The 14,925-nt window shown below is 39.5% G+C and overlaps 1 long non-coding RNA gene across 1 annotated transcript; it reads right to left on the reverse strand.

The window, feature by feature from the left end:
* Nucleotides 1–6,198: 6,198 nt before the first annotated feature.
* On the reverse strand, nucleotides 6,199–13,308 carry LOC149067758 (uncharacterized). Its single transcript, XR_016195262.1, has 3 exons — nucleotides 13,026–13,308; nucleotides 11,031–11,283; nucleotides 6,199–6,442 (listed from the first exon to the last, which is right to left on the reverse strand). It is a non-coding gene; the product is annotated as an uncharacterized LOC149067758 (long non-coding RNA).
* Between the last annotated feature and the right edge of the window lie 1,617 nt (nucleotides 13,309–14,925).

The raw sequence follows: 14,925 nt of genomic DNA on the forward strand, positions 1-14,925 counted from the left end.
AGGCGCGAGCGATGGTTGAAAAAGAAAGCTGAGGAAACCAAAGTCCCAACGAAGATTAATTCTAGTACTAGTGTGAAAGAAGTTATTGAGGAAGATGAACAGGTGGAAGAGGAGACTTTAGTCAAGCAAAAGTGTTTTCCCTAACACTAGCGCTTCGGGAACCATACTGCCGAACGGACTGAGAGAAGAACCATTTGATGAGCAGGCAAGGCTAAACAATAATTTTGAGAAAGTAGAATCAATACGCATCGCTCTATGGAACATTAATGGGTGCAATTAGCTACGTTGGAGTGAAACGAGAACGATATGTGAATTTTTGGACGTCGATATTATTCTTTTCACAGAAACACACCTTAGAGAGGAGGTTTGCCCACCTGTTTGGCCTGGATGGAACTGGCTGGGTAGAAACAGGGAAAAAAATGCGCTTAGAGGTGGAGGAGTGGGAGCCATGATGCGCTCTCACATCAAGCATGTGAGATGTGACGATGTCGGATGTAGTGAGCTACTAGCAGTTGATATAGTCCTAGACGACAACTCTCCTCTAAGAATAGCTGTTGTATATCTTTCCCCATCGAATCTTGAGTGGAATAGACAAGTCTTGAGTAAGCTTGGGGACGTGTCACGTAAAGCCAGCTGTGAGACCACGCCGTGTCTTATCGGCGGGGACTTCAATGCCCATTTACTAGTCTTAGGAGATGAGCCTAATGAAAGAACTCCCCCCTTTTTGGAATTCACGGAAAGAAATGCGCTCAACATACTCAATCTTCATCCTAAAACTCATGGTAGGAAAACATGGCAAAGGAACTGCCAGGCGACCTGTGTGGACTACTTCCTGTCAACTGATGATCTTCTCCCCAGGGTACGTCTGCTGAAAATTGATGAACACCGTAAACATGAAAATGGAAGTGACCACAATTTGGTGTATGTAGACCTCTCGTTAAATATAAGGAGACCCAAAAGTTCAGCCAAAAAGCGATGTCAACAACCCCGCTATGATTTCACAGACCAATGCCGAAAAGAAAATTTTGCCAACGAGCTTTCCATCAGGCAACCGCAAAATTACACAAGACTTTGTGAAGATATTACTATTACTGCAAATCTCACTTTAGCGAGGGTAAATCATAAAAACAACAGGAAATGGTTCAACAGGGATGTTTTGGAGGCAGTAGAGAAAAGAAGGAACGCGTCAAGACGTCATAGACAAGCAGTAAAGATGGGGATGGCTTCAAACCACATAACCGCACTATGGCGACAATATCTTCGATACAAATGTGAATGCAAAATACTGGTCCAACACAAAATCAAGGCGTTCAATCAAGAATTGATGGACAAAATCAAAAAAGGAGGTCGTGAAGCTGGAAAAAAGTTTTGGTCCCATCTTAAGACGCGAGACAGGAAAGACGCGGAGTGTAGACTTGTTTTGGAGAACGGAGCTGTTATTACCGAAAAAGAAGACGTAGCTAAACATATCGAAGATTTCTTCCGAAGCAAATTCCAATTAGACCAGCAACATCATATAGAGGACCATCCCACGATTCCTTACTGTCCATTGCGGGCCAATATGGAGCTGCTCAAAACCATCACGAAAGCAGAATTTCAAAAAGCACTCTCATCACTCAAGGATGGAAAGTCTGTAGGCCCAGATGAGATCCCTGCCGAGCTGTGGAAAGCTTTGAATGAAGAACAGAAGGAATCTTTGCGAAAAGAATTTAACAGATTTCTTTCTACAAGAACCGTTCCATCTACATGGAAAACAGCAACAGTGAGTTTGATACACAAAAGAAATAAAACTTCCACCACAGACTTGAAAAACTATCGTCCGATAGCCATTACATGCACAATCTACAAAGTCTTCATGCAAATAATTAAACATCGTCTTGAGACCCACTTGGAAGCTCTTGGAGACCTTCAGGCTGGCTACAGGCAAGGCGGAAGATTGGAAGATCACCTCTTTTGCTTGATGACAGCTATTGAAATTTCAAGGAAAGCAAAGAACGACCTTTTCCTGGTTTTTTCAGACATCAAAGGTGCCTATGACAACATTCAACGAATTAATATTTACAGAAAACTTTTAGCATGCCAAGTTCCTCATGAGATGGTATTACTCATTGCAAACATATACACTAACGATAAAATAAAAGTACGATGGAATGATATTGTGACCGACGAGATAACTTGTCAAAAAGGAGTCCGCCAGGGATGCGTGTTGTCACCTCTGCTTTTCATCCTTATAATGTCTGACCTGGAAAAGCTTCTACTAAGATCAGGTTGTGGTTTCAAATTCGACGATTTCACCAATAATGACCCGAGACCTATGAGGATGCCAGCTCTGCTTTTTGCCGATGATATTGTGCTTATTGCCGACAATGCTGAGGAGATGCAGCGGATGCTGGACGTAACATATACATTTGCCGAAACACAGGGGTTGCAGTTTTCCGCAGGCAAATGTAAAATTATACATCTGGTCAGTACTGAAGATCTCGCTCCCAGATCCAATGAAACAACCTTCCACCTTGGCGACATCACTGTAGATCCCTGCAATGAATACAAATATCTTGGAGTCAAGATCAGTGCTGGCCCGGGAATATGGAAGACCCACAACCGGGATCTGACCACAAAAGCCTTAAAATTCCAGGGGCTCATCAAAAGTAGAGCACTCTACTCCTACAACAGATATGAGGTTGCAAGACTTCTATGGAAGGCCGTGGCGGTACCATCTCTTTCTTGTGCAGATGCAGTTCTGGTCTTGGACCAAACAACCAGAAGGAAGCTGCTCAGACCTCGGTTTGTAGATTCGCCCTCGGAGCGACCTCACTCGCAGCAACGTGCGCAATTCAAGGTGAAGTTGGTATCTCCACCTTTGAAGTAAGGGAAGCAAGATCAAAACTATCATACGTCGCCCGACTTTGGTCACTGGATGATCGTAGAGTGGTGAAAAAACTCTTCATCTACTCTTTCTATTTCCTCCAAAGTACATACAGGTGGCGAAGGACCAACTTCCTCGGTAAAAAGTATCTTAACACGCTAGTGCTACAAAACATCCAGCGACCAGGTCAAGCAATTAAAACATCGATTCGCAAGAAGGCCCACGAATTGTGGAGGCAAGAAGTACTAAAGAAATCATCATTGAACTACTATTGCAGGAAGTTAGCCTATTCCTGGGAGAGCGCGTATGATGGATCTCTTCCATCAACACTGTTCTTCAAAGCTCGGACTCGCTCACTGGAGACAAACCACCGTCTTGCTAAGTTCACTGTGAACATGGTCGCTACATGCCCTCTCTGCAGGATGAACGAGGAAACCATAGAACACATCCTATTACACTGTCCTGAATTGTCCCGCTGCCAAATGTACCTACAAGAGCCTCCAGATGTAGATGAACGTGTTGCTTTTAGACTCGGTCTAAACATAAGAAGACCATCTGACAAGGAAAAAATCGTGAATGACACGAAAGCACTGCTAATGCAGTGACATAGCAAAAGAAATTAACTACGATCAGAAGAGGCACCGGTGTTGCGGTGCTAGCCGTTACAAAGGCATCCTTATCCTTAACTGACTTATCAGTTTGTCATATTTGGCAAGAAATCACACTTTTTCATCATTGAAACAAGTCGCTAAGATGACTTTGTGTTGCTATCTTTTAAGACAGAACTCTGTCGGGAAACCTCATGACCATGTACTCTGTATTTTACGGAACAAAATTACATAGAACTCTGAGAAAATTTTAAATTTCCCGTTATCACGTCATTTCTAGTAAAAGTCATTTAGTGGATTTTTGTCTCTGAGAGATATTGGGTGCATTCAATACCACTCTGCTGTTGTTACATTACGCATGCTCAACCCATGGCCCGCGGGCCAATTTGGCACTCAGAGTGATCTGATGTGACCCGCGACCTCAAACTTAATTTTGTAAAAATTTACAGATCACTTGAGTAACCCGCCGTACAGTTCCAGCGCACACTTAAACGGTCGGTGGCACAGCACTTAAGTGACTCGTGGTACATTTACAGAGCACTTGAATGACTCTTGGCACAGTTTAATATCACTCAAGGGACCAGCGACATATACACAGTTCACTTGAGCAACCTACGACATAGTTCTAGAACACTTTTGAGTGGACCCGACATATTTCCAGATCATTTAATTATCCGCGGCACATTTTATATCGCTTCACATTTTATATCAAGTGATACAATGCCACAACACTCAAGTGGCCCGCGACACATTTATGAACCACTCAAGTAACCCACGACGTATTTACAGATCAATTAAGTGATGTGCGGCACAGTTCCAGAGTAATTAAGGGACGTGTGGCATAGTTTCAGAGCACTTGAACGGCCTGCGATGCAGTTTCACATCACTCAAGCTACCCGTGGCTTAGCTCTAGATCACTCAAGTGGCCTCCGAGGCATATTTCGACATGATTTAAGTGGCTCGCGACACATTTTCAAATAAAGCGGCCCACTCTTCCCCCAAAGGTTGAGCACCATTGCATAAGGGTAATTGAAGCGAGGGGGTCCATGGAAAAATTCCAGTTAGTCCGTGTAAGCTTGGAAGTGAAAACATTTTCGTCATTATTCTTATCAGTGGTGTTTTAACAATAAAAGAGCCACTAGATCAATGGACCCCAGGGGCGAACAGTTGGTCCGGTGCCACGGACCAGTGGCGACGAAAATTTCATCCTTTAACCTCACCTTCAACATTATAAGGGCAATACCGTCTAGAGCAGAAGCTGCTGCCTTCTGCTCTAGAAGGTATTGATAAGGGGGTGCCCAAGCATTTAGTTGCGACTCTGCCTACGGCCGTAGCCAGAAATTAATTTCGGAGGAAGGGGGGGTGACAAAAAGTAGAACAGACGATTGTACCATGTTATTACATATATATTGGCCTTTTCTTACATTTCGAGGGGGGATGGAACCAACCTCACCCCCTTCCTCGCTACGGCATTGATGGACAATTGAAGAGGCTTTTATTGATTCGCGAATTTTTTTCTCGAAAATATGCAATTTTCACAACTGCACAATTTGCAGTCCGTCTCATAAATTTTTAACTACGTATTTTTTTCCATTCGTTCTAAAATTTCGACAATTGGGTTATTGGAATTAACGCTCACATTAGCTTTTAATCAGGTATCTCCTCTTTTATCAATTCTGAATTTTTATAATTTTTCATTTATTTTGTATGTTCATATTTTTAATTCAAAGGGGTCTTTTTTAAATCATTACTGTGTATGCTTACTAATGTGCAACATTGAAAAAAAAGTGCAGAACCGCTGACATATATAAGAACAACAGTTCTGGGATTTAAGCCCCACAAGCAGAAGCCTACACAAGGTGGTGCTCAGAAGACCCATGCCTTCTCCCCAAAAGTTATAAAAAAATATCGAAAGAAAATACCCTTTATATTATGCTTTGGGGTTTTACACTTAAAGTATAGGAAATATTACGCGAATAAATTGTGAGCTGTTCAAAATCTTCTCTCTGCTTTCACGTTTCACCTAATTTTTGTGCTTTAATCACTATAATTATTAGAGGAATGATGGCTTGGAGATGGGAAAACAATCACCTCATTTTTTTTATATTCCTATGTACTAATTATTATTTGGGAGAGTTCGTGACCTTCATTTCATGGGTACTGTGGGTTCACGGAACACCCTGCTATAAGCACACAACGTAAGAAATATCCTTATCCATTGGCATTTCGTCAAGAACAGAACTACTACCTTCGTCCATCAGATAACTTGGATAGACCCCCTTAGACATTTTGAAAACCCAGAAAGCACAAAATTTGGTAAATTTTTTCTTGCTGTAGATATTTTTAATCTAGTGAGTTTAGCCCTGACTGTAGGTGTGTTATTGTTGAAGTCAGGTCTGAAAGGGTAATAGCATTCTTTTTTTAATAGGCTACCATTCCTGCCAGAAAGCGATACACAAATTCCTTTGTATTTCTGAAATTCAATGTCATTTTAAATGTCTTTCCACTTCTTGAATATCATCAAAATTTAAGAACCAAGATCTGTTGAATATAAACAAATTAAAACAGTAATGAAAAATAGGCATCAGATATATGTGTAGAAGAATTTTAAAGCTCTAACACTCTTATAGAAGCACCCATCCCCCCCCCCACTCTAAATCGTAGCAAGTCTTGAGAGTTCAATAGAAATTTCACATCATTTTTGTAAATAAATCACAAAATAAATTGAAACTGAAGTATTTATTGATGAAAAAAAAATATATATCAGCTAACGTTCATTTACAATGTATACGACTGCAGCCACTATGCACATACAAAGGACTTTTGATCATTTTCACTTTCTCAGCATAAAAGTGTCAAACACCTGTTGATGTCTTTTTTGGTGATTATTTCCTCTCCAGAACTGAAACTAACCAATCTCTGATATCATCTAGTGTTTTGTGGAGAGAGACGCCCGCTTTCATTTTATCTGGAAAGAGAATGAAAACAATTGTAACAATTAATAACACAAATACAAACTCTACGGCCACAACAGGCAAATTGCCCAAGTGAGCTGATGCTGGGAATAGGGTTTTAACTCAAGCAAGGGTGAGCAAACAGACAGTGTTTCAAAAGAGATGGGCTATTTCTAAAAAGATTGTCTCACCTGTTCTGCCATCTCATTTTTCCCTTTAGCAATGCATGGAACAAAAAAAAATGCTAAATGGCCAAAATTCTACTTACACAATACAGTAGACGCGGTTTATTGGAATCATGTATAATGTTATCATTTGGTATTGGTTTAACCATATCTTTTTTCCCTCCCCAAATGATCATTGTCTGCAAAACTATGTAGAAGATTAGAAAGTGTAATACTCCCCTCCCTGACAAACATTTCTGTAATCTGGATGATGATTTTTGCTCGCACATGAAATTGATAGGCTATCTGATTATTATTAGCCGTTATAATCCCTGTACGTGTGCAGCTGCTTTTGCAATTAACTTCCACCAATGGAGGCAAACAAATGTATGATCAAAAAGAAACTTCAGTTCCCTGTTAATTGTCCAGATTCAGTTTTTGTTTGAAAAACTTTCTCAAGGGAGCTATGGAACACACGGTACATGAATTAAACACCTGATGACTGAATTAAAAAAAATTTTTAGCTTAAAGGAAAAAAAAAAAACCCCAAGCATGATTTTTCCTCAAAACAGTCCTAAATAATGTTTTTCAACTTTTCAGAGACATAATTACTTCTTCTCATGTTGCAAGACACACTGCAATGAAATCAGAAAATTTTGAGTCACCCTTAGAAAAACTAAATTTAAATCCTCCTGCTTAAAATTAAAACTCCCTTTTAGCAATCACATGAATTTCAGACGGAAATACCAATTTTACAGTTGCCACGTCGACTAGGATTTATCAAGCCTTGAGCTATGGGGGAAAGTGAATTGAATCAGCTTGATTTAAATTCTGTTTTCCCTTTTCATAACTTATATTGAAGTGAAAGTAGCCTAGTATATATGGTATACATGTTATTGAAATGTGAAGTTCTTGATTAAAATAAGCGTAGAAGATCTTTGGGATAAAATATAGACTTAAACTTAATCCCTAGATATAGAACAGCTTTCTTTCTGCACTTTTTCTAGATTTTGTACATGGAAACAAATTGTAAAGAAATATAGGGAGTTAAACTTAGCACTTAAAGAGTTGCCCTGATTAAAAAACAAACTGTTTTTTTGTATAAAGCCTTGAATTCTGCGTACTAATTGCTGATTCAAAATAACAGATATGTTGTTCCAACATAAATACCGTTGGACTTTACATTTCAATACAAAAAGTGGAAAAGGTCTAGTGTTTGTCTATTTTTTTTACCAAAACTCATTAAATATGTGAAACAATGAAAATGTGTAAATTACTAAGCAACATCATGCAAGTTGGAAACACATCATAATAAATGCATCCATCTATAGCGGAAGAAACAATCTTGTCAAGAGAATGATTTTATTTAGTTGATGCCGAATGGAAGTTAAGAAGTGAAGTGTAATGATTAACGTATGGAATTCCGCACATGTAATAAATCTAAAACAAATATATAGTCGATCCCACTTATAACGTTTCTCCCATTTAGAATGTTTTTCCACTTGATACAACTTATTTTCATGGTCCTAACAATAAGTAATTCTCATTGCGATTTCCTGTTTAAAGTGTTTTCCTATTTATTACGTTTTTTTATGACGGTTTTTAAAAATCGTTATAAGCAGGATTCACTTTAATTAACAGTTGAATGCACACATTTATGTATTTACTAATAATCAATGTATGAATTCCCTTCTGATTGATTTTACATTTTTTTAAAAATATCTTAGCATTTTCCATATCTTCTGATCAAATTTAAAGCAAATCAGATTCTCTCTCTCCTCTCCAGACACTTATCTTCTGATTCCCTATTCATACTTTGGTTATCCTACTAAAATGATTTTATTTTCCTTCCCGGATGGTCCACAACTCTGATCTGTCACCATTTAACTGCCACATACATATTTTAACACCTGAATGTGGGTGCTATGTCAGATTTGTGTTGAAGAAACTTAAGTGTGCTTATGTGTGTGTGCCCAGCATTTGGAGTGTTTTGTGTTCAGTAGGTGGTGCTATCTATCTAGCGCCGCAACTAGATACTTTCTCAAACGGGGCAAGTACACATTTTGGCACACCCATATAATATAGAACAAGCAGTTATAAAGTGTGAATTTGGTGCGCCGCTCTAGTCCAGAACCCAGGACACTAGGCCCGCCTGCCCCTCCCAGTTGTGGTCCTGTATTCTATTCTCCAATCTGGTAATGCGTGCATTTGAAGTTCAATGTATGCATATTCGTGTTGTAGGTCTGTGTGATCGCCATGGCAACCAGAAGCTTTTTCACCAAATTTGAAATCTTTAGAAAAATCACATTTTTAGTCTATTACCATTGCGCAATCGCAATTTCCAAACACAGATTTTCACGAAAAGCAAAATTTAGGGGGAAGTTATAAGGGGCCTCTTTCTCCCTCCCCCCCCCTCCCAGAGATCAAAAATTAAAAATATTTTTGTAGAGAATTAAAATATTGGAATAAAATAATTTATTTTATACTATCTGTGAAGAATTAGATCCTTGTGCCCCCTCCGATTCTGTTTACACACCCATGATTTTTGCGATGCGAAATGGTGACTACCGCATAGCAGCTAGATGACAAAACTAGATATTCAAGGTCGAGTTTTTACAGATTCGGTTTCTTTCCACGGTATCGGGAAGGTTTTACAATTTGAAAGGGTGTTCCAATCCTTTATGATAAAAAACAAAACAAAACGCGCATTCGCAATATTGTAGGAACAAGACAAATTTACGCCGTATAAACACGCTCTTTGAATGCCGGCCAATCACCGCAAAAGTACCGTAATTTCCCGTATATAGCAGGAAGGGAAAAAATTTACAGGGTAATAAAAATCCGAAATTTGAAACTTCTGTACACGGCCCCTCATTTAGAGAAGCAACCAAAAATATCCCTCATCTTCAACAACCCACAGGTATATCAATACAGTAGTGTACAAAGTAGTAAAACCAGTTTTTCAAGGTCGAGGGATCACGATACACGGTAAAAAAAAGTTGGGAGCTTTTTCCTCTCTTACTTTTTTCTTCTAAGAACTAAGAATCGCGGAGGACGTGTGAACAAAATTTTTACGCTTCCTTTTCCGAAATTCCGAGTATTTGACACGTTATATAACGCGTCAATGGCATCTCTGCCAGTCAGGGGCACTGCTGCCAAATGTGGGGGGGGGGGGGGGCACGTGTAGCTTACGCAAGGCTACAAGGGGTGCGGTGCACCCGAGCAGCAGATTGTAAGGGACGGCAGCCTAGGCGTTAGTTGGACATCAAAAAATTTTAAAACCTTGAATATTAAAAATTCACATGACCAGAGGCAAATTTACAGTTTAGCTGACTGTGGGCTACAAAAATTTTGCCACCTTCCACTCATCTTTGTCAAATTTTCTTGACCATTTATTTCTCAAATTTGCAGGGCTATAGCCCAGTATCAGCCAGTATTTCTCAACCTGTAAACATACCCGTTCTTACTTTTTTCATCCCTCTTTTCCTCTTCACCTGGTCCCTAGATTTCTCTATTTCACTTTTTGCCTGATCACTCACATGCTTGAAAACTCTATGGAGTTTACTTTGGTCCTGTACATGCTTGCAAACTCAAGGCCACAATTTTTGGTCACTCGCTGACTCAGTCCCTCTCTCCCTGGGCAGAGGCGGAGTCCTCCTCCCATTATACTAATTTTCCTGTGACTATTTATTTCTTGAATTTGCTGTCCTGGGCCTGCTAAGCCCCTCTGTAAATACGGCTCTGGGGCCATTCAAGTATTACGTAAGCAGATTTTCAGCCATTTTTGACACCCCCCCCTTGTCAGCAAAACACTGACCCCCCCCCCTGCCCCCGTCAGCAGCTTAGAATATTTCATATCTTCAAAAAGGGGCAGTTGATGACATAAGCAACCTTCAACCCCCCCCCCCTGTGGCTTAAAAAACGGCTTAAAAATAATTTTTTAAATAAAAGTTACCTCATTATATTTTCTATTTATAAAAAGTGTCAGCAACGATGACTCATCAACAAGAGCTGAAACGTGAATTGAGTTATCTGGCAAAATTCTATACCTCAGAGCCATACTATCATATGTGGTTCCGAGGTACAGAATTAAGAACAGTATAATGATTTGACTCTTGCCTCCAGCAGCAAGAGTGGCACATGAGGCTTTGCACCCGGATGGCATTTAAGCTTGAGCCGGCCCTAGTGGAGGCCATGCTTCTATTATTTCTAAAATAACATTGATTTTTAGATTGTTTGTCTCGGTAATTTTCATGTCTAGCATTTCTGAAGAGAAAAAAAAAGGATTGAATATAGAAAAATTTAGGTGTGTTAATTAGCATGTTAATGGCTCATTGCTGCCAACATAAAATATTAAACAGAGGTATAAGCTCAACAACTACAAAAGATGCATTAAAGGGGGAAAAAACGACAAATCAAGTCACTTGCAATTTCTTACCTCTCTGCTTTGATAGGAGAATTATTGGTGTGTCCCAAGTAACTTTTCTAGTGCTGCACTTGAAACATTCTGGAATTTTCAAGTAATATTATTTCAGCAGGAATTCATCTTTCTGCTACCCTGACTTTTGCAACATCTCTGGCCAGTGCATCTGCTGATCTATGACACAAAGGGCTCCTTACACATTCTTTCTTTTATGTCATTCCGATGCTTTTGATAGAAATATTTTGACTGCCTTACCAAAGATTAAAATCTAAAAAAACAAACAAAAACCATGCATTTCAAAAACACAGAACAGCCAGAACTGGGGTGGGGAGGGCGAAGGGGAAAACAAATTCAAAGGGGCGGCAAATTTTTGGTGAAAACAAAAACACAAGTGTAAAATCATCAATCAAATTCTAAAGTGGCGGGTGCAGAAAAATCACATTTGGTCCTCTCCCCCACAAAAATCGCAGTTAACCTTCACAGTGACAATCCCGAGATATCTCATCAAACTTGATCTGCTTTATTACGGTCATCCCAAAATACCTCAATTTCTTAACAGCTTTGCAGTTGCAATGCAGACCAGGAAAATTTAAAAAACTACTTAAAGCTTTAAGGCCTGACATAACTTCACTCTTCAGTTATTTTAAAGTTGTAGTCACTGACAGTTTGATTGTGAGTAACAAAAAATATGCCAATTGCAATAACAGCTTTATAATATTCGAATACTGCATTCCCAGCACACCAGGAAACAGTAACTGAGATCAGCATGCAGAGAATATTCATATTTTCCACCATGCTTGGCAAATTTTAGTGACCAATTCCTGATATAACATCTGTTTTCAACAGAATTACAAAAATTACCTGTATAATTCAAAAGTGACCTTTCTTCAGTATCAGAAAGCATCAAACAATGTACAGAATTCATTATCTGCATTTTGTATTAAAGGTTGGTAATTGAAGTAGATTAATATGTAAATGTTCAATTTTCATTATCACTATCAAATTCTTCAATGTTTCCTATAGTGGGAAAACCATTACTTTATTCCAATTAGCTCATTTGTTCGATATAAATTGATATCAGTCTTTTGAATGTATCACGTTATCCTCATTGAACCTTGGTTTAAAACACATGATGGGAATGGAGACTCCAACATTCAAAAAACCGGAGTCTTCCCCGATTTGCCTGGAATGACAGTTAAAATACTGGGAATACTGTTATTTTGATAGCAGTAACAGAGTCGTCTTAACGCACGGGACTACCCCAGTGTGTGTGTGTGGGATCATAGCGCTCCTTCTTGGTGCCCCAGGGTTGACATTTTCTTGGGAGGCCCCTAGGCCTTAAAAGGGAAAATATTATGCAAAATAAATGTACATTACTTGTGAGGCCAAACATTTGGCTCGAGGCCCCTGGTCTCACCAAACCCACTGCCCCTGTAGGACTGGGGTCCTGGAGAGCGGCATGAATGTGACATTTGGTTTAAATTTGACAGTAAGCATGGTTATTGCTGGGCAACAATTTCTAGCCAGATGGAGGAAAAATTGTTTGCATGGAGGGCTGTCAGGAGTGTTCGATAAATTAATTTTTGGTCAGCTTGGGGAGGGGCAAGGCCAGGGCTCAACTAGATACTTTGTCAACCGGGGCAAGCAGGCATTTTAGCACGCCAATGTAGAAATAGTTAGAGGGTGAATTTGGAACCCCCCCCCCTCCTGGTCCCAGCTCCCGGGCCACTCGACCCGCTCCCCCGTCCTTGGGCACGTCCCCCTACACTGTGTACGCCTCTGGTGCCCGTGATACACTTAGAACGCCCCTGGCTATTGAGTCGTGCAATGATTTCCCGGATTTGACGAATTTTTTTTACGAAGTTTCTGTGCATATATCGGCATCGATGTTACCCCCGATAAAACGATTTTCCTCGAATTAATGAATGGAAACGGCAGTTTTACACAATTTGTTCAATCGGGATTTTCAACTCTTATTAACGAATAATTTTAACAAACGAATCAACTCACTTTGGATGGATGAAAATACATGCTGCTCACGTTGAATTTCTTGTCCATTGCTTTCAGTCAGATGATTGCGAAGAATATTTTGTGCCGCGTACTTTTACGTTCTGAACGCACTAACAGTAGCCGATGTTGGCCGTTTATTTTGGTCATCGAACGACATAATTACGAAACAAACAAATCCTCGATAAAAAAAAAAAAAGCGCAAAAAGGGAGGAAATGGCGGAAAGATCAGCGTGTGAACAAAATGAAATTTTGACGCCAACCATGCACCAAATTGCTTTCAGCCGGCAACCTATTCATTTTAGTTGCATCATCAACAGCCAATCGTCGATCAACAGGGTCAATAGAGACAGTAATAATCCCATGTGATGCTCGTGGTAATAAAAGTAATGAATCAAGTAGAGCGCATGCGCAAAAAATGCGAGCAAGTAGTGGTATCGCCATTGCGCATGCGTCGGGCTGATGATCAAAAGTTGTGTTTCTCTTTCTGTGACTATGTGCTTATCCAGGACACATCGTAAAAAGTTAATTTTCCCCACACTCCACTCTATGGTAATGTGCTGTCATCTAATGTCAAATTTAAAAGTTACTCACGTGGTGATGATGAAGTTTAAAGTAACAAAAACTATATTCTTTATTCCGCTCAGTTCCTTATAAATAAAACTCATGAACTGAACTGGAAATTTAAACTCAAAGTTCGGTTATTTTATCTGAGCATAAGGAGACGTCCGAAACAAAGACCCTCTTAAATGAGCAGACGACAGACAAGAAGTCGGTTTGTTCGGTTCCCTACAAGCCAAGCTCACAAACAGAACTGACAGTTCGAACTTCCAGTTCAATTATTTTTTCAGGACACAAGGAGACGTCCAAAACAAGTAACCTGGAGAGAAGCAGACGACAGAGATTCTGAGGCTTGCATCGAGCATATATTACCGAACGGAGCATCCAGCCGCCTCGACTGCAGCGCCATCAAATGCAAGGAAACTACGTGACTCGGTGAAAACAAAGCTCGTTTGACCATAGAAATGTACAGTTCGGTCTCTAAATATTGCGTTTTAAAGATTAAAAAAAAAGATAGAGAACTCATCTAAAGGTGAAAAAAGATTAAATAATTCATTTCATTAATTCTGGAATTATTTCCTTTATTAATTATTTTATTTCTCTCATTGCTTCTGGAATAATTGCTTTCATCAATTCTGGATTTGTTTCTTTCATTAATGCTGAAATTATTTCTTTTATTGATTCTGAAATTATATATATATCTCATTAATTCTGGAATTGTCTCTTTCATTAATTTTGGAATTTTCTCTTTCCTTCATTCTGGATTTATCTTTCATTAATTTTATTATTATCACTTTCATTAATGCTGAAATTATCTTTCATTAATTTTGGAATTATCACTTTCTTTATCAATGCTGAAATTATCTCTTAGGGGCCGTTCAAGTATTACGTCATCCTCGATGGGGGGGGGGAGGGGTTTCTGATTTGCTTACTTTTGATGACGGGGGGGGGGTTCGGATAATGGTTACGTCATCAACCACTCTTTATGAAAATATCAGTTAGGATTCAGAGGGGCAGAGCTGATGACGAAATTTCGCTGACAAGGGGTGGGGGGGGTCAGCGTTTTGCTGACTTTTGCTGACAAGGAGGGGGAGGTGGGTGTCAAAAATGGCTAAAAATTTGCTTACGTAATACTTGAACGGCCGCCCTTAAGGGGTGAATTATTGTAAGGGGCCACCCTTACATTAATTCTAGAATATTTCCTTTCATTGATTCTGGAATTATTTCATTGATTCTGGAATTATTTCATTGATTCTGGAATTATCTCCTCGATGCTGAAATTATTTCTTTCATTTATTGTTTTAAATTCCTGTGGATGCCGTAAGAAAATAACGGGGGATCG

This window comes from Pholcus phalangioides, unplaced genomic scaffold, assembly GCF_987345545.1.
Source record: "Pholcus phalangioides strain wild (caught in Gottingen) unplaced genomic scaffold, Ppha-v1.0 ptg000028l_1, whole genome shotgun sequence".
NCBI lineage: Eukaryota > Metazoa > Arthropoda > Arachnida > Araneae > Pholcidae > Pholcus > Pholcus phalangioides.